The sequence below is a fragment of the Mustela nigripes genome, chromosome 5 (assembly GCF_022355385.1).
Source record: "Mustela nigripes isolate SB6536 chromosome 5, MUSNIG.SB6536, whole genome shotgun sequence".
Taxonomy (NCBI): Eukaryota; Metazoa; Chordata; class Mammalia; order Carnivora; family Mustelidae; genus Mustela; species Mustela nigripes.
Window position 1 is genome coordinate 93901204 of NC_081561.1, and position 24088 is coordinate 93925291.

A 24088-nucleotide genomic window follows, 5' to 3' on the forward strand; every position below is an offset into this window, starting at 1 on the left:
GAGGAAGAGTGTGTGTATGCGTCCATGAGCATGAGTTGGGGGGAAGGGACAACAGAGAGGGAGAGAGAGAATCTTAAGTAGATGCCCATGCCCAGCCTGAAGTGCGGCTCAGTCTCGCAGCCCTGAGATCATAATCTGAGGCAAAATCAAGAGTCAGATGCTTAAGTGATTGAGCCACTGGTTGCTCCAAATATAGATTTCCTTAGTCTGGTTTCCAAAATTATGTTATTAGTCATTTGATAATAATTATTATTTATTCCCTGAATTTTACATTGACATTATTTATTTATTTATTTATTTATTAAGATTTTATTTATTTGACAGAGATCACAAGTAGGCAGAGAGGCAGGCAGAGAGAGAGGAGGAAGCAGGCTCCCTGCTGAGCAGAGAGCCTGATGCAAGGCTCCATCCAAGGACACTGGGATCGAGACCTGAGCTGAAGGCAGAGGCTTTAACACACTGAGCCACCCAGGCGCCCCTACATTTACATTTACTCCACATTTAACTTTGTAATATCCTTTGAAGAAGTAGGGCTTCTTCTCCTTTTATAAATGAGAAAACTGAGGTTAAAAAAAAAAAAAAAAGAAGTAACTTGCCTAAGATCACAAAGCCATTGGGACGTGGAGCTGTGGTGCACTTCCAGGGTGCCAAAGCCTGGCGCCCATCCTCTGAAACACCACACTGGGTTGAAAATTATGCTGATACTATTTTTAAAATAGTACACTGAAAACTGTTCTGTAAACTCTTGATACAAACAAGCACACTCGGTCTGAACATCAGTGTAATAGAAAATTTATATTGCCTGCTCTAGAAATGTAAGTGGAAAGAGTTAGGAGTCCCCAGAAAAAGAAAAAGGAGACTTAATTTTCAGGACACCAGAGAAGTCCGTTTTAGAATGCCATTGATTTTCTTTGATCTATGCCCTACTTCCTGGATCTACAGACTTCTTGCAGAACTTTCTAGGAGGTGCTAGAATTACAAAGAAATGCAAAAGCCTTAGTAGTTAAGGGTTTTAAGGGAACAAAAAGAATGCAAAAACTAAGTCTCTACCAGGCCAGGAAAGAGCCTAACCATAACAGAGACAATACATCAATGGTAAGATTCCCAGTGCTGTATCAGAAGGAAGTAAGGCCCTGAATTCTTTTTTTTTTTTTTTAAGATTTTTTTTTATTTACTTGTTTGAGAGAGAGAGAGAGAGAGACAGTGAGAGAGAGCATGAGTGAGGAGAAGGTCAGAGGGAGACGCAGACTCCCCATGGAGCTGGGAGCCTGATGCAGGACTCGATCCAGGGACTCCGGTATCATGACCTGAGCCGAAGGCAGTCTCTTAACCAACTGAGCCACCCAGGTGCCCCAAGGCCCTGAATTCTTCACCTGTGATCATGAGCCCAAGACTCCCACCAGTTTATGCGGGCTCTGGCTCTTAGAGCACACCCATAGCCCCTTCCCCCTGTCCAACAGTTACCTCTGCTCTATTATAATGTGAAAGTCTCTGCCCTACAGAAGAGTACAAGCTTCAGTAACATAACATAGAATACATATATCAGCATGTTTCCTAAATAAGCCTGTGCAACCTTATGCCCATCTGTACACGTGATGACAAAGCTCCCCTCTCTGAATATTCATCTTAACCCTAAAAAAAAAGAACACACTCATCTTTGCTCAGGAGTCCTGGCTTTGGAAGTTATGCTCTATAATAACTGCAAATAAAGCTTCCTTTGTGACAACTCCACCAGACAGTACTTACTCTACCTGTAGCTAACCAAAGAGCAGACTTTCATTAGTTCCATTACAAAATCACCAGTGAGGAGCTAAGTGTGAATTATTTCCCAAATAGCTTTTAGATTTCATACAGCTACAGATGTTTGTCCTATCCACAAGCAGAATCATCACTGCATATTAACTCACAATGAAAATCTACAGAAAAAAATTCTAACTCAAAATCAGTTTAATTGTAGTAATTTATAAGAACACTAGAAAACTACTTGAAGTAAAAAAAATTATATATATTTATATATACACACATATTTATATTTATAGTAATTATGGTATTTGTAAGGTAGCAAATTTTACCACCCCAAGATATGCCTCTTGGCATACTGATTATTTTAAAGAGGTTATTTTTTAAGAAACTGCAAACACAGGAGAAGCTCTGAAAACCAAGTAGAAGTTACCCTTTTGTAAGAAATAGTTACATTTACAAGAAAAATTTCCATTTGTAAGAGTGTTGGGGAGGAAAATGTTTTCTCTACCATTCAAAGATTTTCTAGCTGGCTCAAGAGTCAACTTGACATGAGACAGATCGACAGGAGAAAATCAAACAAAAGTTCTGTAACATGTATACCTCCTGTTTACTTGAGAGAGACCCAGGAAAAGTGAGTAACTCCCTGGAAGGCCAAAGACATCACTTTAATACCATCTTCAGCCAAAGATAAAAGCAGATACTGGGGTTGGGGAGTCAGTTATAGGAGGTTACTAGGAAAAGCACAGGAAACAAGGGTAAGGTTGTTATGGATCTTTAAGTAGTTGTCTTTTCCATTGATAAGACTTTCTAGAGATTTAGATTCATCCCTTCTCTTCCTGTTATAGCAAAGTAGGCACCTTAGAAATGGAGATTTCTCTAATATGTGTAACAGTATCTTTATAAAAGGATAACTTTTACTTGGATTTCAGAGTTTCTCCTGTTTGAAGTTTCTTAAAAATGACTAGCTTAAATTAACCAATATGTCAAACAGGCATATCTGGGGGTGGCAAAATATGCCCCCCCTACATATTCTATGAATATAATAATTAACATGACATCCTAAAGTAATGTGTTTCTGGGAATTTCTCAAAGGGTCACTTTTTTTTTTTTTTTAGTAGATAATTACTACTTCCAGAATGTTTACTAAAAGAACTTTAAAGTATAAAAAAAAAAAATAGAGAAGAAATGACCCCTCTCCTCAAAAATGTGGAAATTTTCATGAATGTGTTGGGTTCATTATCAAAGGAATGAGACTGAGACAAAGTGAAAAGTTATGCAAAGCCTTATTCTATGCCAAGCATTAGAAGTTAGACTGACCAGCCAGGGCCTCCTCTGAAGAGAGCGACCTCTCCTTGGTCTTACAGGTTCGTTTTATAGGGTGCAACCGCAGACCTCTATGTATGTGGGTTTGACTGATTGGATGTCTCCTACCTGTGTGTTTTAGTAACCAGAACCGATACTAGTAACAGCTGAGGTATTTACTAAACAACAAAATGGCCTCGTTTTAGGTATTTGTTTTAGCAACGGTTTCCTGGAACCGGTATCGGTAACTGCTGAGTCATTTATTAAACAACAAAATGGCGAACTAGGCAACACGGAGTCACTATGGCTAAGTAGGCCCAGGCAGGCCCTAGTGGTTTAACAGGTTTTAACGTGGAATCGGCCCCAACAAATGGATATAGAGATGGTTAAATTATTAATAAGTACTGATGTGGGAAACAAAAGAGGGAGAAAAAATTTTTAATTTCCTTACTATTTAAAGCCCATTTACAAGTCCTTGAAACCGGGAGTGACATTCCTCTAGGAACTCAGCTGTTTTGATGTTAATACTTTGCTAAGGATAGCAGGTCATCCTTGGCCCGACCCCAGGATGCTTTAAGTCTACTTTAACATATAAAATTTCCTTCAGAAACTTAATTTATCTCAACCCCCTCCCTTCCCAAGATACATGTTTGCAATCATCCTCCAAGCCTATGACCCACCAATATATGCCTGAAGGGTCTCGTGACAATAATAAATGACATTTTCCCAGCAATAGCTAGTTCCCTCAGGATCCTGGAAAACCTTGTTTCCAAATACCTAGGGGACTTATACTATCCCTAACCACCTCCCAACTTGAAAGTATATAATGGGCCACTCCTCAGGACTCCAGGGCTTCAATTTCTGCCCATGGGTCCTGCCCCCATGCTTTAATAAAACCACCTTTTTACACCAAAGATGTCTCAAGGATTCTTTCTTGGCCCTTGGTTTTGAACCCTAACATCTTTCCTACATCAAATACCACCCAAGAATTACAAGATTGAGAGCAGCATTGTTAGGTTATCACTGAAACTTCCTCATGTTGAAGGAGCAAAAGGCAAGCTGGGGACAAAGCGCAAAGCTGACACTCCACAACTTCTCCTCCACCAGTGGGATATATGTGATGTTCCTCAGGTACTCCTGGCTGCCCTAATGGAAAAATAATTAAATTCATAGAGACCACAATCCTGCAAGGCTTGAGTCTTCCTCAGTTGACAAATGTATACAAGAACAAAGCATTTCTATCAATAGCCTAGCTTCCAGAAGGAAATATAGATACAATTAAATGTCCTAAAAACCTGCAGCCCATTGACGGATACTTGAAGTGGGCAGAGTGTAATGTTCCTCCAGGAAGCTCCCTATTATCTTCATGTTAATATCTTGTTAGAGGGGAAAACAACAACAACAACAATAACAAAAGAACCCCTTAACTTGAAAATGGCAATGTCTCTGGTATCCTGTGAGTCTTCTTTAACATCTGAGAATCCTTTTGAAACCTCCCTTTTCCTTACCTCCTCCATCCACATAATATATAATCATCCACCCCTCCCAACCCTGGGACAGCAGCTCTTTCTGTCCATGGGTCCTGTCCCCGTGCTTTAGTAAACCACCATTTTGCACCAAAAGACATCTCAAGAGTTCTTTCTTGGTCATTGGCTCAGGAGTCCACCCCACTGAACCTCATCCATAACTCCAAAACCCCATCAATGTTAGCTACTTTCTTGAAATAAATTCAGCTGTTATTTTTAATAGACTAAACTCATTAAACGGATTCAATGTACCTAAATGTCTCTTTCAGTGAAGTGGTACATGTAGTTTAGGGGGCAGACTGCAATACATTTTAAAGAACCCTAGGTTGGAAATCTTTAGCTATACTAAAAATTAGCTGTTTGGCTGTGGCCCCAGCATTTTAATCTCTAATATAATGAGTTTGGGTGATATAAAATAATAATAAATGTATTGAACTTTTTATGTGTCCCTGTGTACCCAGTCTTATATACTTAATATGTTTAATTCTTACAACAGTGTGAAATAGGTGTAAAGTTTGCATTAATCAGGATACGCTAGATTGTGCTTAGTATCAATAAAGAAGGAAGGAAGGAAGGAAAGAAGTGATGTGGGGAGCAAAGGCAGAAGGAAATGTAGATAAAATTAAATGTCCTTATAACCAGAAGCCCATGGACAAATACTCGAGGCAGGCAGAGTGTAACATTCCTGCAGGAAACTCCCAACGGTCTTCATGTTAATGCTTTGCTAGAAGGAAGACACACAACAACCTTAGCTGGACAGGATGGGGGAGTCTTGTTTAGCATATGAAAGTCCCTTTGGAAACTTTCCTTCATCTTTCCTTCCCCAGCTGCAAAGTATACCATCAGCCCTTCCTCACAACCACAGTGCTGCTCCTTCTGCCCACAGGTTCTGTCCCTGTGCTTTAATAAAACCACGTTTTTACACAAAAGGTGTCTCAAGAATTCTTTCTTGGCTGTTGGCTTGAAGCCTTGCCACTGCAGACCATCCTTAGAGGAAGGAAGGAAGGAAGGAAGGAACAAAGAGGAAGGCATGCGGAGGAGAGGGAACAAGGAGAAAGGAGTGGAAAGGCAAGAATGGGAGAGAGGACTGATTTTGAAGAAGAAAATTACCCAGAGCAGGCCCAGGCCTGGAGGCCCCAGAAGGTGGAAAATCACTAACAATAAACTAGAGCTAGCCAGAAGCCCTACTGGGAGCAAGGGATAGCCAGCCGCTTCTGCTTCTTTAAACAGGCTTCCCACTACAGGCTCCCTGCACTACTGTTCCCTCCTACAGCAGCCCCCACTCCCCCTGTTTAAACCCACCTACCAGCAGTCAGCATAGCCCTTGAAACCTATTTGCAGTCCCCTATAAAAGCCCTATAACCCCATTGCTCCAGGCACAGAACTTGAAGCATGAACTCATCCGGGTTCCCTGCATAAATAAATCCAAGTTCTCCTACTTCTCCAAGTGTTACTTGGTCTCTTGCAGGTCTGATTATTTTTCTGCAACAAAATCTTCTAACCAAACTAGAGCTTGTCTGTCCAATGAGCACCAAGCTTTAGCAGTGAAGAAATACAGATTATTTAGTTGTGTGATGCCACCCAGGGGAACAGGGAACTAATGCTCAAAATCCTAAACTCTCCGGGACTTACAAGTGAGGGTTTTTAAAGGCAAAAATTAGGGTATCTGGGTGGAGCTGATGTAGTTTTAGAATATAGGTGAAGTTTGGTGGGGTGGGGTCCGGGGTCGAAGACCGAGAAAGAATTCTTGAGACCTCTTGGGTGCAAAGAGGTGGTTTTATGAAGCACAGGGACAGGACCCATGGGCAGAAAGGCGGTTGTGAGGAGCAATTGATTATATACTATGGGGTCGGGGGAGGTAAGGAAAAAGGGAGGTTTTCTAAAGGACTTTCATATACAAAGAAGACCCAGGATCTTGGAGGCCTAGCTACTGTCAAGCTAAGATTGTTTTTTCCTGTAGTAAAGCATTAACATTAAGATAGTTGGGAGCCTCCTGAAAGATGGCCACACATATCCCACCCAGGAGTGGTGTGAGGGGACAGAGGAGGTTGCAGGGTGTCAGCTTATGCTTTGTCTTCAGCTAGCCTTCTGCTCCCTCATTAGGGTGACGTTCAATGATTGGTAGAGAATGAAATCATGTTCTTGACATCTTACTTCCTGTTCTTTGACTCCGGTGTGTCTGGTTGAAAAGGGATCTGTTCCACTCAACGATGGTAACTCTAAAAACATCTCTATTCAGTCAGTGAGTTAATAAAACAGTATAATGGGGCAATACATCCTGTGATTCCTACCAGCAGTAATTTTTTACGTTTAAGTGACTGTGTAAGTATTCTCCATTACTGACTACAATGCTCTTATACAACATGTGCCTAAAATTCTACCACGTTGATGAATAGTGGCGGACGTGCAGTTTCACATATTCTGCCTACATTCCGTTTCCCCCACTGTTGTTCCCAGAAGTCTTCAATCTCAGTGCCTTAATAAAATAACATTTACTTCGTGCTCACATCCACTCACATTCAGGTTAGCGACTCTCCTTCAGGCCTGCAGCAACCCCAGGTGGGACATATGGTTTCTAAGTCATGGCAGTGTGTCCGCTGGAGGCTTGTGTGGGAGGTTTGTGGGAGCCAGACTGAGAATGGATGGTGGTTATGTGGCCCCTGGAACCTAAGCAGCAAGGGAGGTGGGGAAAGCTATAAACGGTGAACGTGTTTCACTGTTTCTGCCAGTTCTTATCCTCATTCTATAGATAAGAAAACTGGGGCTTAGCTGTACATGTAGGATACCTAGTGCCACACAGCTCATACGCGATGACAGAATTCACAGGACCATCAGAATCTAGGGCTTACCGTACTGACACTAAACCATCAAAACCCCTAAATCGTGCACTGAAACTGAGTCGGCAACTAATATCAGCCTTCTGTGACTATTTCAAGTAACCTCAAGGAAGAATCAAAAACAGGAGGAACCAGAAAACCAGTTAAAAAGAGACATGTCAGGGTTGGGGCCGAGGGCAGGCCACCCCAAGATGGGCCACTCTGGCATGAGGATTATTTTGAGTTGAAGACAATCAAGAACCTGCAGGCTTAAAAGAAATATTTGGCGTCCCTTAACTACACAGTAGAATCTAAATTGGAGGTGTTCCCCAAAATAATAGGTATTATCAGAAATAATCTTTATCTGGGCCACCCATCTGTAGGCCAGGGCAAATATCTAATTACCAGACATTCGCTTTTCTTACTGCCCTCTGAACTGCATACCTTTCCTCTAAAGCCCCAGACCCCCGAAACCTTCAGGATGACGTAGACACCTCATTTTACCTGTCTTTAGAATTTCTGTGTCTATATGGATTCTCCATCTTTACACTAGTAATCAGTTTTCTCCTCTTAATCTGGTTCATATCAATTTGTTTCTTGATCTGGCTAGGAGGACCCTTAAAGGAGACAAGAATTTTGCCCCCTGACACAAGCAATATTATAAACAATCAGATATGATAGAAATATAATATATTAAGATGACCTAAGGGTCATTCTCATGTCTGTGTGGAAATCAGGAAATCTTAATTTTATCAATAGTAGTAGATTCAACCTTGTGACACACTGTATTTGGAGAACCGCTTCCTAGTATATATATTCCTTTCCCTTTTTGTATATATAATCCCCTGTAGCAAGTAGCTTCAGAGCAGTTCTGCAGAGCAGCCTGATAGTTTCCTGAGCTATTGTCCTTAGTAAGACAATAAATAAAACATTTACAAATCCCCTTTGAGGTTGATTTTCTTTCAGTTGACAACATCTCTTGTATCTTCAGCATATTCGCTACCTCAGCTACCCCGGTAAGCACAGTACTTGCTGATGTAGGAAAGAACATTAGGGTTCAAAGCTAACGGCTAAGAAAGAATTCTTGAGACATCTTTGGTGCAAAAAGGTGTTTTTTTTAAAGCACGGGAACAGGACCCGTGGGCAGAAAGGGCTGCACTGGTCAGGTGGCATGGCCAATTGTATACTTTCAAGTTGGGAGAGGGGGTTAGGAATAGCCTAAGTCTCTGAGGAATTTTGGAAACAAGGCTTCTAAGACCTTGAGGTGGCTAGCTATTGTTGGGAAAAAGTCATTTATTACCATCTTATAAAATCTGAGTCATGAGACCCTTCAGATGTGTATTGGGGGTTCATATGCTTGGAGGAGGATTGCCAACATGTATCTTTGGGATAGAGATGCAGGAAGTTTCTGAAAAAAATTTTATATCTGAAAATAGACTTACAGCGTCCTGGGGGGTGGGGTAATGTTACCTGTTGCCCTTAGCAAAGTCTTAACATAGAGACAACTGTGTCACCCTGCCTGTTTCAAGAACTTGTCAGTGACCTATAAGTAGTAAGGACATGTAATTTTCCCACATCACTTGCTAGTGCAGATTCTTTTAATATGTTTTCTTTTCTTTTTTTCAGTTTTTCACTACAGTCTGTTTCCATGTAGCCATGTTCACTAGCACATAACAGAAACTTATAGCACAGAGTGACTTAAATAACCTTAATCCTTCCATAGTGAGATGTTTAATTTACCATAAGCACTGATGTTGGGGGGGGGGAGCACTTTTTTTGTTTGTTCCTTTGTTGGTTGGTTTAAGTAGGTTCTATGCTCATTGGGGGCACAAAGTGGGGGTGGGTGGGTAGGGGTGTGGAGACCTGGGCTGAGATCAGGGATCAGATGCTTAACTGCCTGGGGCACCCAGGCTCCCTGGGGGGGAAAGCACTTTTAAATGATTGAAAACATCATCAAAGTTCCTAACATCCTTATAAGTTTTTAATCAAATGTCAATTAATGTCTCTTCTTACTGCTTAATTGTTAAAGAACTAGTTAAAGCACAATGAGCTAGGGAGGGTGTGAAATTCATACACCCACAGGATTACTGCAGAACCCTAGTGATACAGTGAAATACTTCTCTAGGAGGGAGGACATCTACTATGAGCAGTTTCTGCTCATTCAGACTGGCAACATCTGACTTGATGAAACACAATCTACTTCTCCTATAGAACTAAATACCATTTGTTACTTGGTTAGATAAAATTTCTTTCTCCTGTAAAGAGCATACCCTTAATGGAGAGAGTGTTGCAGTCTCCCCAGCAAAAGAGAGGTGCAGAGGTTCAAGGCTGAGACCCAGAAAGATGGAAGTGATACAGGGGATCTGCCCAGGGAGTGATCCACATTCACAGTGCCTAGTGAGCCCTATAAATTGACGTGACTATTCCAAGATATAAGAAAGTTGTAATTCATGGCATCATTTATATTCACTTTTTTTTTTTCAAGAGATTTTATTTATTTATTTGACAGAGAGTGAGAGCACAAGGAGGCAGAGTGGTAGGAAGAGGGAGAGGGGGAGGGAGAAGCAGTCTCCCCGTTGACCAGGGAGCCGGACATGGGGCTTGATCCAAGGACCCCGGGATCATGACCTGAGTCCAAGGCAGACGCTTAACTGACTGAGTCACCCAGTTGCCCCCATATTCACTTTTCTGATCAGGTGTTCTGCTGCACAGATTTTCAGAGGATTCCCACCCATTCTAAGAGGTAGTAAAATACTGACCAAAAGATGTTTTGTTCAGCATGTTCTGCCTTCAGAAAGACTGTTCATTGCTTCTTTTACCCCAGGTTTGAATCTACAGATCTGAGCTTTGAACCTCAGAGACTATAAATACTATCCACCTTTCCTTTTCTACTCAGCTATTATAAATTTGCCTAAATATAAAGCCTAACCCAGCAGGCAAATATGCACTCATGAAAGATTAAGTTTTCCCTGATTATCATCTTGCTGTTTACCGTTTCTATTGGCAAAGGCAGGAAAAACTGAATAAAAAAATTCGATGTTCTCTGGTTATTCTGTATGTTAAAATAATGATACAGAGCATTATGTATAAAGTACAAAGCAGTTTCACTTTGAATCGAAAGTATCTATGTTTCTCTTCTTTACAACCAACATAAATATGAGGCAAGTTTTAATTTTATCTCCAAAAATATTTATCAAAAGCTTAAGAAACACCATCTCTGTGTATTTAACATAAAATAAAAATATTTCCAAGCTGATTAAGCTACAGTCTGGAAAGATTCCTAAACCATGACTGAATATTAAAAATGAATTTCATCCCCACCGCCTGAGTTAGAGGAAAGAGGAAAATCTTTTTCACATTTTGGAAATCATAGGCTCACTTCAGATCTTGGAAAGAAAACCTGAAATTTTGGTGAATTAAATTTTTTAGCAAATACTTTGTCCTTTATATTAAAAAATGAAGTTAGGAAGGGTTATCTATGCATATACCATTGCCCTCTTTAACCATGTACCTGCTCAGAGAATTGTTGCAGGTTTTTCCAGAGATGGTAAATAAAGTACCAATTGCTACTCCACTGGCCAAAGGCATAAGTGAGGTTCTTTTCTTTTTGGAGACCTTTATGTACAAATGAGTATCACAGCAGTTCACACACGTAGTAGATTTTTGCTGGGAATCAGGGGTCCGGATGGGAACCTCACCGTCTTGTGGTTTTCAACCATGCTCCTTCTGGCAGAAGTAAACCCTCATTGTTGGAAACAGACAACCAGCATCATCAGGGCCTTTCAAGCCTGAGGTTTTAAATAAAGCAGTTAATAATAATGAATGTGAAAAATACAGTGGAGTGCTTTTAAGGCAGTGTTTCTTAACCAGAGCTGCATTGTGGAAAGCCCCAGAGAGCTTACAAATAAATAAAACACATCTGGGCCTCATCTCCCAGAGTTTCTATTGTGTAGCCAGGTTTGAAAATCACTGTCTTAAGAGTATGAGTATAGACACTAAATTTAAGGGGGAAAAAAAAAAAAGGGTGAGAAGCCAACCTCACAATCTGTAGAAAAATCTATTTTAAAAATATGCTCCTCCCTATAATCCTGGTTCATAAATTGTATAATAAACTAATAGCTCAGCCCTCATGGCCTAGGAAGCCCCCATAGAATCCAGCAAATAGAGGAAGAAAAGTCACATTAAATAACATTAAACAGCAACTGTTAAGGGATGAAGAAGTTTCTTGACTTCATTACTCTTCATCTTCCAACAGGAACCAGTCTGCTCCAGTAGGAGCGGGGTTTAGATTGAATACTGAACAAGGCAGTGTGGGAACAGGGTGGGAACAGAGAGGCAGATAAACTCTCTGTGCTTTCAACAGCAACAACAAAATCACTGGTTTTTACGCTCTATATTTTCCTCTCCATATAGATATGGATTCCCTTTTCTCTTAATCTGTGTTCCCTCAGACCTCCCATGGTTCTTGTATTGTCTATGAAGAATCCCATACTTGATTCACTAAGAAGCCAATTCAAAGAGAGCCAAGCATTTTGCTCTGTTCTAAGAATTCACAGGCAATTCATAAACTAGACACGTACGCAAAATGTCCAGGAACACAAGAGTGGGAGTGACCCATTCTGGTTCCCACGGCCGCCTGTGTCTGCTGCATGGTTAGCCTGCCTGGCCAGACAGAAGAGAGCTGTTTAGCAAGAGGTGCTCAGTGAGCGTATAAATGTTCTACCAAGGTTTACATCTTCCAGAGTGCCTTGTGTGTAGTAACTGCCCAGTAAATACCCATTAATCAAACAATAGCAAACACTAAATTTCAGAGGGAGATTGTCTTCAATGGTGTCTTTCCTGCAGCCATTAATAATAAAGGAAATTTAGAGGAGATTGTCAGTTTAGATGGTATTGTGTGCTCCTGACACCCACCTGTGAGTTGTGGGATTTTCTTACAGTTTCATTTCTTTTCTTTCCTTTTCTTTTTTTTCTCTTCTCTTCTTTTTTTTTTTTTTAAAGATTTTATTTATTTATTTGTCAGAGAGAGAAAAAGTACAAGCAGGTGGAGGGGCAGAGGCAGAGAGAGAAACAGACTCGCTGCTGAGCAAGGAGCCTGATATGGGGCTGGATCCCAGGACCCTGAGATCATGACCTGAGACAAAGGCAGATGCTTAACCACTTAACCCACTGAACCAACTAGTCATCCCTTTCTTATAATTTTTAAGAAGAAATGCACTATGAGTGGTATGTGTGAGGGTGGAGGTGGGGTTTCTGTGTATAAAAGGTAAGACCTGTCCTAGATACTCTTGAGACTACAAAGAAGGATAAGAAGGAAGCCCATAGCAGCAGAAACTATAATAGACCTGTTCTGCAAGTGGTGTCATTTAATTTATTATTACTTAATGTATTATTATTTATTATTTAATTTGATTTTATCCTTCACAACAACCTTATGAGTTTAGGTAAGTACTTTTTCTTAGATTTGTTGCCAGATCTTCTTCAATAAGTCCATTTTTTTCTTCTAAACTAGAATTTCCTCCCCTCAAAATTTATGTATTAAAACAGAATATTAAGAGTATTTTATGTTCAACTCCCAACTAAACAAAATTAAAGATGTTTCCTTATTACAGAGCATCTTAGAGCTTTTATTTTTTTTATTTTTATTTTTTTTTGAATATTATAAACATATATTTTTATCCCCAGGGGTACAGGTCTGTGAATCACCAGGTTTACACACTTCACAGCACTCACCAAAACACATACCCTCCCCAATGTCCATAATACCACCCCCTTCTCCCAAACCCCCTCCCCCCAGCAACCCTCAGTTTGTTTTGTGAGATTAAGAGTCACTTATGGTTTGTCTCCCTCCCAATCCCATCTTCTTTCATTTATTCTTCTCATACCCACTTAAGCCCCCATGTTGCATCACCACTTCCTCATATCAGGGAGATCATATGATAGTTGTCTTTCTCCGCTTGACTTATTTCGCTAAGCATGATACGCTCTAGTTCCATCCATGTTGTCGCGAATGGCAAGATTTCATTTCTTTTGATGGCTGCATAGTATTCCATTGTGTATATATACCACATCTTCTTTATCCATTCATCTGTTGATGGACATCTAGGTTCTTTCCATAGTTTGGCTATTGTGGACATTGCTGCTATAAACATTCGAGTACACGTGCCCCTTTGGATCACTACGTTTGTATCTTTAGGGTAAATACCCAATAGTGCAATTGCTGGGTCATAGGGCAATTCTATTTTCAACATTTTGAGGAACCTCCATGCTGTTTTCCAGAGAGGTTGCACCAGCTTGCATTCCCACCAACAGTGTAGGAGGGTTCCCCTTTCTCCGCATCCTCGCCAGCATCTGTCATTTCCTGACTTGTTGATTTTAGCCATTCTGACTGGTGTGAGGTGATATCGCATTGTGGTTTTGATTTGTATTTCCCTGATGCCGAGTGATATGGAGCACTTTTTCATGTGTCTGTTGGCCATCTGGATGTCTTCTTTGCAGAAATGTCTGTTCATGTCCTCTGCCCATTTCTTGATTGGATTTTTAAATGCAATATTCATTGGAAGTCTCTAAGAGAGTGATATGCACACAATACCGAATCTGGCAACCATCTTGCCAGTTCAGATGGAAGAATGAAAACTAGAGATCATATTGCTTTCCAGACATGCCTGGACTGGCCAAGGATCCTATAGGAATGCAAACTCACTAGCTTAAATATAATCACCAAATATACTTCATGAAACTTCTAACATAAGGAATAAAGACACTTTTCAGATTTTAAGTCTTTCTCAAGAGAGAAAAGACCTGTGGCGTCTGGGCTGCTCAGTTGGTTAAGTGGCTGCCTTTGGCTCAAGTCATGATCCAAGGGTCCTGCGATCAAGCCCTCAGTCATGCTCTCTACTCAATAAGAGTCTGTTTCTCCCTCTCCATCTGCCTCTTCCCCACTTTGCCCCTCCCTCCACTCGTGCTCCCTCTTTCTTGCTCTGCTCTTTCTTTCAAATAAATAAATAAATAAATAAAATCTTAAAAAAAAAATGACAAACAAGAGAGAGAAAAGACCCCCAGAGGATCAGACAAAGTAGTACCAGAGCACCCGCCAACACAACTTCGTTGTCCTCCCATCAATGGTGTCTACTGTTTCAGGAGACACCTGCCCCAAGTTTTGTCCTCAAATATCTTCACTTGCCAGCCGTCTGGGAGTTCAGGACTTTGGGGTATTAGCTCCCTGTTTCCCTGGGTGTCACCACACCAATAAACTGACTATTTTTCTTTGCTGCAAAAGCTTGGTGTCAGTTGCATTTTTTTTTAAATTAACATAAAATGTATTAATTGTTTCAGGGGTACAGGTCTGTGAATCATCAATCTTACACAATTCACAGCGCTCACCATAGCACATGCCCTCCCCAGTGTCCATCACTCAGCCACCCCATCCCTCCGTACCTCCCTCTCCAGCAACCCTCAGTTTGTTTCCTGAGATTAAGAGTCTCTTATGGTTTGTCTCCCTCTCTGGTTTCATCTCGTTTCATTTTCCCCTCCCTTTCCCTAAGATCATCTCTCTTGTTTCTCAAATTCCTCACATCAGTGAGATTATATGATAATTGTTTTTCTCTGAGTGACTTATTTTGCTTAGCGAAATTTGGTGTTCATTTTTATTGGCTTGCTGCACACTGGTGGGCAAACTCTTATTGGGTTCTGCCACAATAATAATTCAACTGCTTTGGCCATGGAATCCTTTGTTAAGATGACTTCTCTTGAGGACATGTCTAGAGAAAACTTTTCATATAGTCCTTCTCCAAGAAGAGTTTAATAAAGGCACAAATGCCTAGTTTAAAGACAGAATGTGGTCAGTGTTCTCAGAGAGATTGAGATAGAAGTCAGGGAGGTTCAGAGAAAAGACAAAAATAGCTCCAGGTGCTAGAATAGGCTGCCTGGGAAATATGACATTTGTACTCTATTATCAGTGGCATAATTTTCCTCCCAGGACCCCATATTCCAAAAAAACAGTGATTAGCAATCTTTGCTGCAATTTGGAATCCCTGGGAAGCTTTACCAAATGCTAATGTAGCTAATGTATGGTTCCTACTCTAGACAGTCTGATCTATCTGGTTTGGGATGTGACCTAGGCTTTAGGATTTTTAAAGTTGGCTGCATGATATAATGAGCAGACAAAGCTGAGACCGTAGCTGTTCACCTTGGCAAAATCTGTGACTTGACCTATCCAGAATGAAGTACTGATGCTTTCTCTGCAATAATTCTCATGCTACTCCTAGTTCTTCCCATAACCAAAAGCCATGAGACAGATTTTAGGTTTTAATCTTATTTATATTTACACTAGTATTGTAGATGCTTTCCAGATTTGCTTCCTTCTTTCAGATTTAAAAAAGTAAGGCTACAGAATCATTTCAGACAAGATCGGCCATGTTCACGGTGGTATGGCCATAGACTATAGAATCATTTCAAAGACAGTATAATAGAGTCACTAAAGAGCACAGGCTCAGTGTCAAACTCTCAGAATTCAAATATATTTATAAACTTAGGTAAGATATCTAACTGTTTAAGTCCCAGTTCCCTCATTTGTAAAACCAGGTGAATAATAATACAAACCCCTTTTAGGTTGTCCTGGGGATTTTAACAAATTAACCCTCAAAATATCCAGTACAGCATCTGGTTCATTTTTAGGGGTTCAGCACAAGTTGCCCCAAGATGTGTCACTTTGACATGCAAATTATTTCAGCTGAAAATAATCAAGACCCAAGAGACGCAGGAAGAAATGTTGACCTTGTCCCTAACCGCCTAAAAAAAATTTAGGTAGAGAGGGCGCCTGGGTGGCTCAGTGGGTTAAAGCCTCTGCCTTCCGCTCAGGTCATGATCTCAGGGTCCTAGGATGGAGCCCCGCATCAAGCCCCACATCAAGCCCCGCATCGGGCTCTCTGCTCAGCAGGGAGCCTGCTTTCCTCTCTCTCTCTGTCTGCCTCTCTGCCTACTTGTGATCTCTGTCTGTCAGATAAATAAATAAAATCTTAAAAAAAAAATTAGTGGACATGTTCCTGAAAGAGACCTATTGTCATAGGTAACTACATTATGAAATGAATTAGGGTGGTAATCAAGGAGGAACTTAGCAAAGTCTGTTTATTAAAATTCCTCTCTATGTCCCATTGTTTCTGGATGGCCGAGCAAACAACTGTTCACTAAGTGTTTACTCTTCCTGTTCTTCCTGTGAATTCCTCTCATTCCCTCTGAAGCCCCAAATGCTTACTCCCTCTCTTCTTAGCTCAGGATGACATATATACCTTGTTTTGCCTGTCTTTGTTTACGTGGATTGTACATTGTAATCCAATTTGATTTTCTACTGTTAATTTGTCTCAGGTCAATCTGATTCTTAGACCAACCAGAAGAATTTTAGAGGTTAGAGAAAAAATTTCCCTCCCAACAGCATTCATTAATTGTTAGCTGTTTTCATCATCATTTTATCACTTTTTCAATTACCTCGTTAAAACTGTCTAGAAATTGGAGAAAGCTTGTTAGAAGCCTGTTAGGAGCTGGAATCTCGGGCTTTATTCCAGACCTGCATTTTCAAGGTGACCTGTATGCTCATTCAGGTTAGAGAGGTACTGCTTTGGTTCAGTGGTTCTCAGCTTTGCTACAGATTGGAATCACCTGAGGCACTTTTTAAAAATCTGCCCCAGACCAATTAAATCAGCATTTCTGAGGCTGAAACTGAGGCATCAGTATTTTTAGTGTCATGGGTGATTCCAGCATGAAGCTAAAGTTGAGAAACTATGACTTAGCTCTAGAGATTACCAATAGCACCCAAAGTCCTATTTCTCTCCCCTTCCTCACTCTCATGCTCTTTCTCCCCTTTCCTCTCTCCATTTCTCTTTCTGCTTCCTTCTCTGTCTGCTCATCTACTTTAGCCAGATTCTATTTCCCTTTCCAAATATTTATGCTTATTCTTTCCTCAACCTATGTTCAGATTTTGAACTCTAACTCTAACTCGATAGTTGATAACCCCCTTATTTGACAGAGGATAAGCTGGTTATTCCAAACTCATTAATCCTTTGCCACTTTCTAGATGAGTCCCCACACCTGTGATTACTTTAATTCAGCCTCAGCACCACCTGCTGATATGACATCCTTTACACTTTAATCTGTTAAAGGGAAGTGTCTATATGTATTTATACTTCTGGTAGGTGAACATTTCTAGTCACAAAACAAACAATAAAAACTTTATTTAAATAAATTTTCCAGAATAATTTACCAAGAGGACAAAAGGATAGATTGTAACGCCTATTTTTTATTTATTTATTTATTTATTTATTTATTTGACAGAGATCACAAGTAGGCAGAGAGGCAGGCAGAGAGAGGGGGGAAGCAGGCTCCCAGGGGAGCAGAGAGCCCAATGTGGGGCTCAATCGCAGGACCCTGGGATCATGACCTGAGCTGCAGGCGGAGGCTTTAACCCACTGAGCCACCCAGGCACCCAACTCCTATTTTTTTTTTTTTTTTTTTATAGCTTTCAGACTTCTTTTACTTTCATGATCCCATGTGATTCTCACAATAGGCCTTTAAAGTATTCTCGACACATTTTGCACTCAAAGTGATGTTCAGAGGATTTAAGTGACTTGCCCATGTCTGCAGAGCTAATGAGAGACTAAGCCAGGCCTTAAACACTTACTTTCTCATATATTTGAGACTGTATCTCTTACACCATGCTCCAAGTCAGAAGTTCCAAAATGTGATTGCTCATACTCAGTGTCAGGTAGTGCCAGGTAATGAAAATAAAGTGGAACACTGTGAGCCCATGCTTGTCTCTATCTATGTCGGGATGCCTAGCAAAACCTGCTTCTGGGGCTTACACGTTCTGTATTAGACAAGAAACAGAATTCTGGGATTTTGAATCTATTTTTCTTCTGTTTATTCATTCAAAAATATACTAGTCCCTGGTCAAGCTTCTGTATAAAACCACTACATAATTTTCCTGGATAATGGGTTTGCAGCAATGTCTTCAATCTGAAATTTATCTGATTCCCACAGACTCACTCAGCCTGCTCCTCTCACTGAATATGGTTCTGGAATAGAAGGGAAAGGGCATGGAAGGAGAGCTCCAAATAATAGAAAAACAAAGCAAACAAATAATAAGTAGGAAACTGCATCACTTATTTCTCAAGAGCATTGAATTAAATGATAAAGCACCAGTAAAACAGCAACAAGACATTCTGCTCAAAAGTAAGCTCGTTACATTTTTAATTTCATTCATCATATGTTTTAGCTCCAGAATTTGTTTCATTCTTTTTATTGTATAATTGAAATTTGCTAAGAGGGTAGATCTTAATGTTCTTACCACAAAAAAAAGGAGGGGGAAATTATGTGAGGTGATAGATATGTAATTAACTTGATTATGGTGATCATTCATTTCACAATGTATATGTATATCAAAATAAGTTGTGTCTATTAAATGTATACAATTATTATTTGTCAAAAAAGTTAAATGCAGAGCAGTATGTCTATAATTCATTTCAATAAAACTAAAAGGTTATGGTCATATACCCATAGGTACATACTATTTGCATAAGATAGCAGTTGTCCTGGAGAATAGAAATGAAGAGTTATTTATTTTTATCTGTCCTCTTTAAATAAAAATTGAATATCAAGAAGAGGAAGAATAGACCAGAAGTTTATTCAACAGTCTGTCAGGCTTTAAATTAAAAATATTTTTAATATTGAATATTAAAAATAATATTTTTAATATGAGCATTAAAAATGCTCATAACTTTGTGATGAATGCTCTTTTGAACACAACCCCAATTTTTTAATACATATGCATAATGTACCTATCAATACTACAAGTTTCTTGTAGTATTTTATTGCCACCAAATAAGTGTTTTAATGAAATGGAAGGCCCAGAGACTTTCTTTAGAAATGATATCAGTCACTCCTTTATATCAATAATATATTGTCTGTTTCCCTATTATAGCACATGGATGTGTCTATCCCAACCACTAGACTAATAGATATCAGGAGAGCATGTGATATCGTTTAACATTTTTTTGTATTGTAACAAAGCCTTGTTCAGTACTGAATATTGTATACACATGTCTTAAATGTTGGCTACTTGGGACTGTATTGAAAAACATTTAAATAATTGTTGAGATGCTGTCTCTTTTCCCAATGCCTACAACGGTGCTTTGCACTAAGTGGGCCTTTAATTGTTATTAATTAATGAATAAGCTAACAAAGTAAATGAACAAATGATTTATTATTTTTAAAAAATGAGTATAGAGGACACCTGGGTGGCTCAGTCAGTTAAGCATCCAACTCTTGATTTTGGCTCAGGTCATGATCTCTAGGTTGTGAGATCAAGCCCCACATTGGGCTCTGTGCTCAGCAAGAGATTCTTGTTCGAGATTTTCTCTCTCTACTTCTGCCCCTCCCCCCACTCTCTTTCTCTCTCTCTCTAAAATAAATAAATCTTTTAAAAAATGGGTATGCTTTAAAAAAAGGCTAATTTATTTAGCAAGTTCTAAAAATTTGAAGTAATTAAGACTTGCTAAATGAAAGTAGCCATGGGGCGCCTAAGTGGCTCAGTGGGTTAAGCTGCTGCCTTTGGCTCAGGTCATGATCTCAGGGTCCTGGGATCGAGTCCCGCATCGGGCTCTCTGCTCAGCAGGGAGCCTGCTTCCCCCTCTCTCTCTCTGCCTGCCTCTCCATCTACTTGTGATTTCTCTCTGTCAAATAAATAAATAAAATCTTTTTAAAAAATAATAATAATAAATATTTCAACATGTATTAAAAATCCGTACTAATACGATAAAGCATTAAGAGGAAATAAAAGATATACAGATTGGGAAGAATGATTTTTTTTGGGGGGGGGAGAATGATTTAAAACTTCGTCTGCAGGTAATAGGATTGTCTATGTAGAAAACCCAAAAATCTTGACCAACCCCTCCCCCAACTGGAATTAATAAGTGATTTTGGCATAGTTGCAGGATACAAGTTTAATGTATAAAAGTCAATTCCTTTCCTATAAACCAGCAGTGAATAAGTGAATTTTGAAATTGGAAATACAATATCCTTACAATAACATCTCAAAAAGTTAAATAGTAGGTATAAATCTAACACTATATGTACAAGATCTATATGAGGAAAACTACAAAACTCTGATTAATGAAATTAAAGAACTAAATAGAGATATTCCATGTTTACAGATAGTAACACTCAGTATTGTCAAGATGCGTCCATTCTTCCTAATTTGATCTATAAATTCAATGCAATCCCAAACAAAATTTGCCAATATTGACAAACTGATTCTAAAGTTTATACAAAGAGGCCAAAGACCCAGAATAACCAACATGATATTAAAGTAGAAGAACAAAGTTAGAGAACTGATGCTACCCAACTTCAAGACTTCTAGATCAAGACAATTTACAGTATTGGCAAAAGAATAGACAAATATGTTGGTGGAACAGAATAAAGAGCCCAGAAACAAGTATAAATATAATCAATGGATATTTGTCAAAGGAGCAAAAGTAATAAAATAGAGCAAAAACTGTTTTTTAACAAATAGTGTTGGAACAATTAGACATCTATTATACAAAAATGAATTTAGACACAGACTTTACAACAGTCATAAAATTAACTCAAAATGGATCATAGACCTAAATGTAAACCACCAAGTTATAAAACTCCCAGAAGATAACAGGAGAAAATCTAGATGATTTTGGGTATAGCAATAACTTTATAGATACAACACCAAAATCATGATTCATGAAATAAATAATTAATAAGCTGGACTTCATTAAAATTAAAAATGTCTGCACTGCAATGTCAAGAGAATTAGAAGACAAGCCACAGACTGGCAGAAAATATTTGGGAAAAAGCACGTCTGAAAAAGGACTGCTATCCAAAGTATATAAAGAACTTTTAAAATTCAACAATAAGAAAACAAACAATCAAATTAAAAAATACCAAAGACCTTAATAGACACTGGACCGAAAAGGAGGTACAGATGACAAATAAGCATATGACAAGATGCTCCACATTGTATGTCACCAGGTAAATGCAAATTAAAACAACAATAAAATGCTACTATACACCCTACTCTAGAATGGCTAAAATCTGGAACACTGACAACATCAAATGGTGGTGTGATATGGAAAAACAGAAATTTCATTCATTCCTGGTGGGAATGACGAATGGCACAGCCACTTTGGAAGACAGTTTCGCAGTTTCTTACAAAGCTAAGCATGCTCTTACCATACTATCTAGCCATTGGGCTCCCTGGTATTTACCCAAAGGAATTGCAAAGTATGTCCACACAAAAACCTGCACGTGGATGCTTAAAGCAACTTTCTTTATAATTGTCAAAACTTGGAAGCAACCAAGATGCCTGCCCTTCAGTTGAATGGAATAAATAAACCATGGTACATGCAAACAATGGAGTATTATTCAGCAATAAAAAGTAATGAACAGACAAACCATAAAAAGGTATAGAGAAGCCTTAAATGCATATTGGAAGTGAAAGAAACCAATCTGACAAGGCTACACACTGTATCATTTTCAACTCCATGATATTCTGAAAAAGGCAAAACTGTGCAGACAGTGAAAAGAGCAGTGGTTTCTGGGCCGGGATTGAGGAGGAGGGGGGATAGTGGTGGAGGTGGGTGGTGTGGGATGTATAGGCAGAGAACAGAGAATAGTTGACGTAGTGAAAATACTCTTTATGATATACTAATGATAGATACATGTCATTATACATTTGTCATTATGCATGTCATAGAATGTACAGAATCAAGAGGGAACACTAAGGTAAACTATGGGATTTAGGCCATAATGACATGTTAATGTAGATTATAACAAATGTACAGTATCAATTGTAACAAATGTCTCACTTTGGTGTATGATGTTGATAATAGGAGAGGATACACATTTACGGAGGAATGGAATATATGAGAAATCTCTGTAAATTTGTCTAAATTTTGCTGTGAACCTAAAACTGCCTTAAAAAATAAATTCCTAAGGGGCGCCTGGGTGGCTCAGTTGGTTCGGCATTTGATTCTTGCTTTCGGCTCAGGATGTGATACCGGAGTCCTGAGACTGAGCCCCGTGTCGGGCTCTGTGCTTGGGATAGAGTCTTGTTGGGATTCTCTCTCTCTCTCTCCCTCTGATGCTCCTGATCTTGTACTTTCTCTCTCTCTCAAATAAAGAAAAAAAGAAAGAAAGGAGGAAAGAAAGAAAGAAAACTTTAAAAAAGTCTTAAGAAACAGTTATTGTTGGGCTCAGTGGGTTAAACCCTCTGCTTTCGGCTCAGGTCATGATCCCAGGGTCCTGGGATGGAGAGCCATGTCTGGCTTTCTGCTCAGCAGGGGTTCTGCTTCCTTCTCTGTCTTTGCCTGCCTCTCTGCTTACTTGTGATCTCTGTCTGTCAAATAAATAAAATCTTTTTTTTTTAAAAAAAGAAAAAGTTATTGTTAATTGCGTTAGGAAATATAATAGCATTATGGATACTCAAGTAAAAAAACTATATATTTTTAGCAATATACATTGAAGTGCTTACTGATGAAATGATGTAATATATAGTACATACATTAAAAATAACTCAAAAATAAAATAGAAAAAATAAAAAAAGACACAAGTGTGGAAAATTCAGATAACTATTGAAAATTAATGATGAATAATAGGATATTATTATACGATTATCTATACTTCCATAATACATTTTATTTAACATTACATTTTAACAACAAGAAAATGGTACACACTAAAACCTGAGCCTAGAGTTATAGTTCTTCCTGAAGGTGAACAATTTTTTTCAGACCTTGTTATCCTTTAAGAATTATCCTACATATCAATGATTAGATGACTCTATATTCTACTTATGAGACCATGCCATCTACCCTGTTTGGTATTTTGCTGTTTCACTTATTTTGGGGTTTGCATAACATTACATAGAGAGCTGTATCATGTTTCTTAATATCTGCATGTAATTCCATCTCACAAACCATTTTAACGAATGTTGTTTTATCTGTTCATATTCGTGATAGAGAAAATGACTACAAGGTTAAAAAAAATCTATAGAAACATTTTTTCCCACTCTCCAATGATGCATGCCTGACCCTTAGCAGGGAAGAGGCCTTTTAGCCATAAGCCCATCACTAATGGGAAAGCTGGCACAGGTTCATCATTTCCTAGTCTTTCCTGACCCCATATGCAGCATCAAATGCCAAATGTACATGTGTATGCCTGGGTATCTGATAAAAAATGTTTTTTCTTTTCCAAAATGAATGAAATAACGTTACCCACTGGCAAGAAGAGAGAAGGAACAGAAAGTTTAAGAACAGAAAATATATTCCCCCTGCCAAAAAAGAAAATATATTTCTCTTGAGGTTAAAAGGACACAACTTTATATAAAAGATCAATCTAAAATAAAGAATATTTATTATCCAGAAAGTCGTACAAAATATCTTTCAAAGGGCACTTGGGTGGCTCTGTCGGTTAAGCATCTGCCTTCTGCTCAGGTCTTGATCCCAGGGTCCTGGGATAAGGCCATGTGGGCTCCCTGCTCAATGAGGAGCCTGTTTCTTCCTCTCCCTCTCCCTCTGCCACCCCTCCCCCACTTGTGCTCTCTTGCTTGCTCTCTCAAATAAATAAATGAATTCTTTAAAAAAAAAATCCTTTCAGAATGAAATGTAGGTTTTTTCAGAGGTT

The 24088-nt window shown here is 39.1% G+C and overlaps 1 pseudogene; it reads left to right on the forward strand.

The window, feature by feature from the left end:
• Positions 1-7381: 7381 nt before the first annotated feature.
• LOC132018678 (elongation factor 1-alpha 1-like) overlaps positions 7382-24088 on the forward strand; it is a 49253-nt pseudogene continuing 32546 nt past the window's right edge.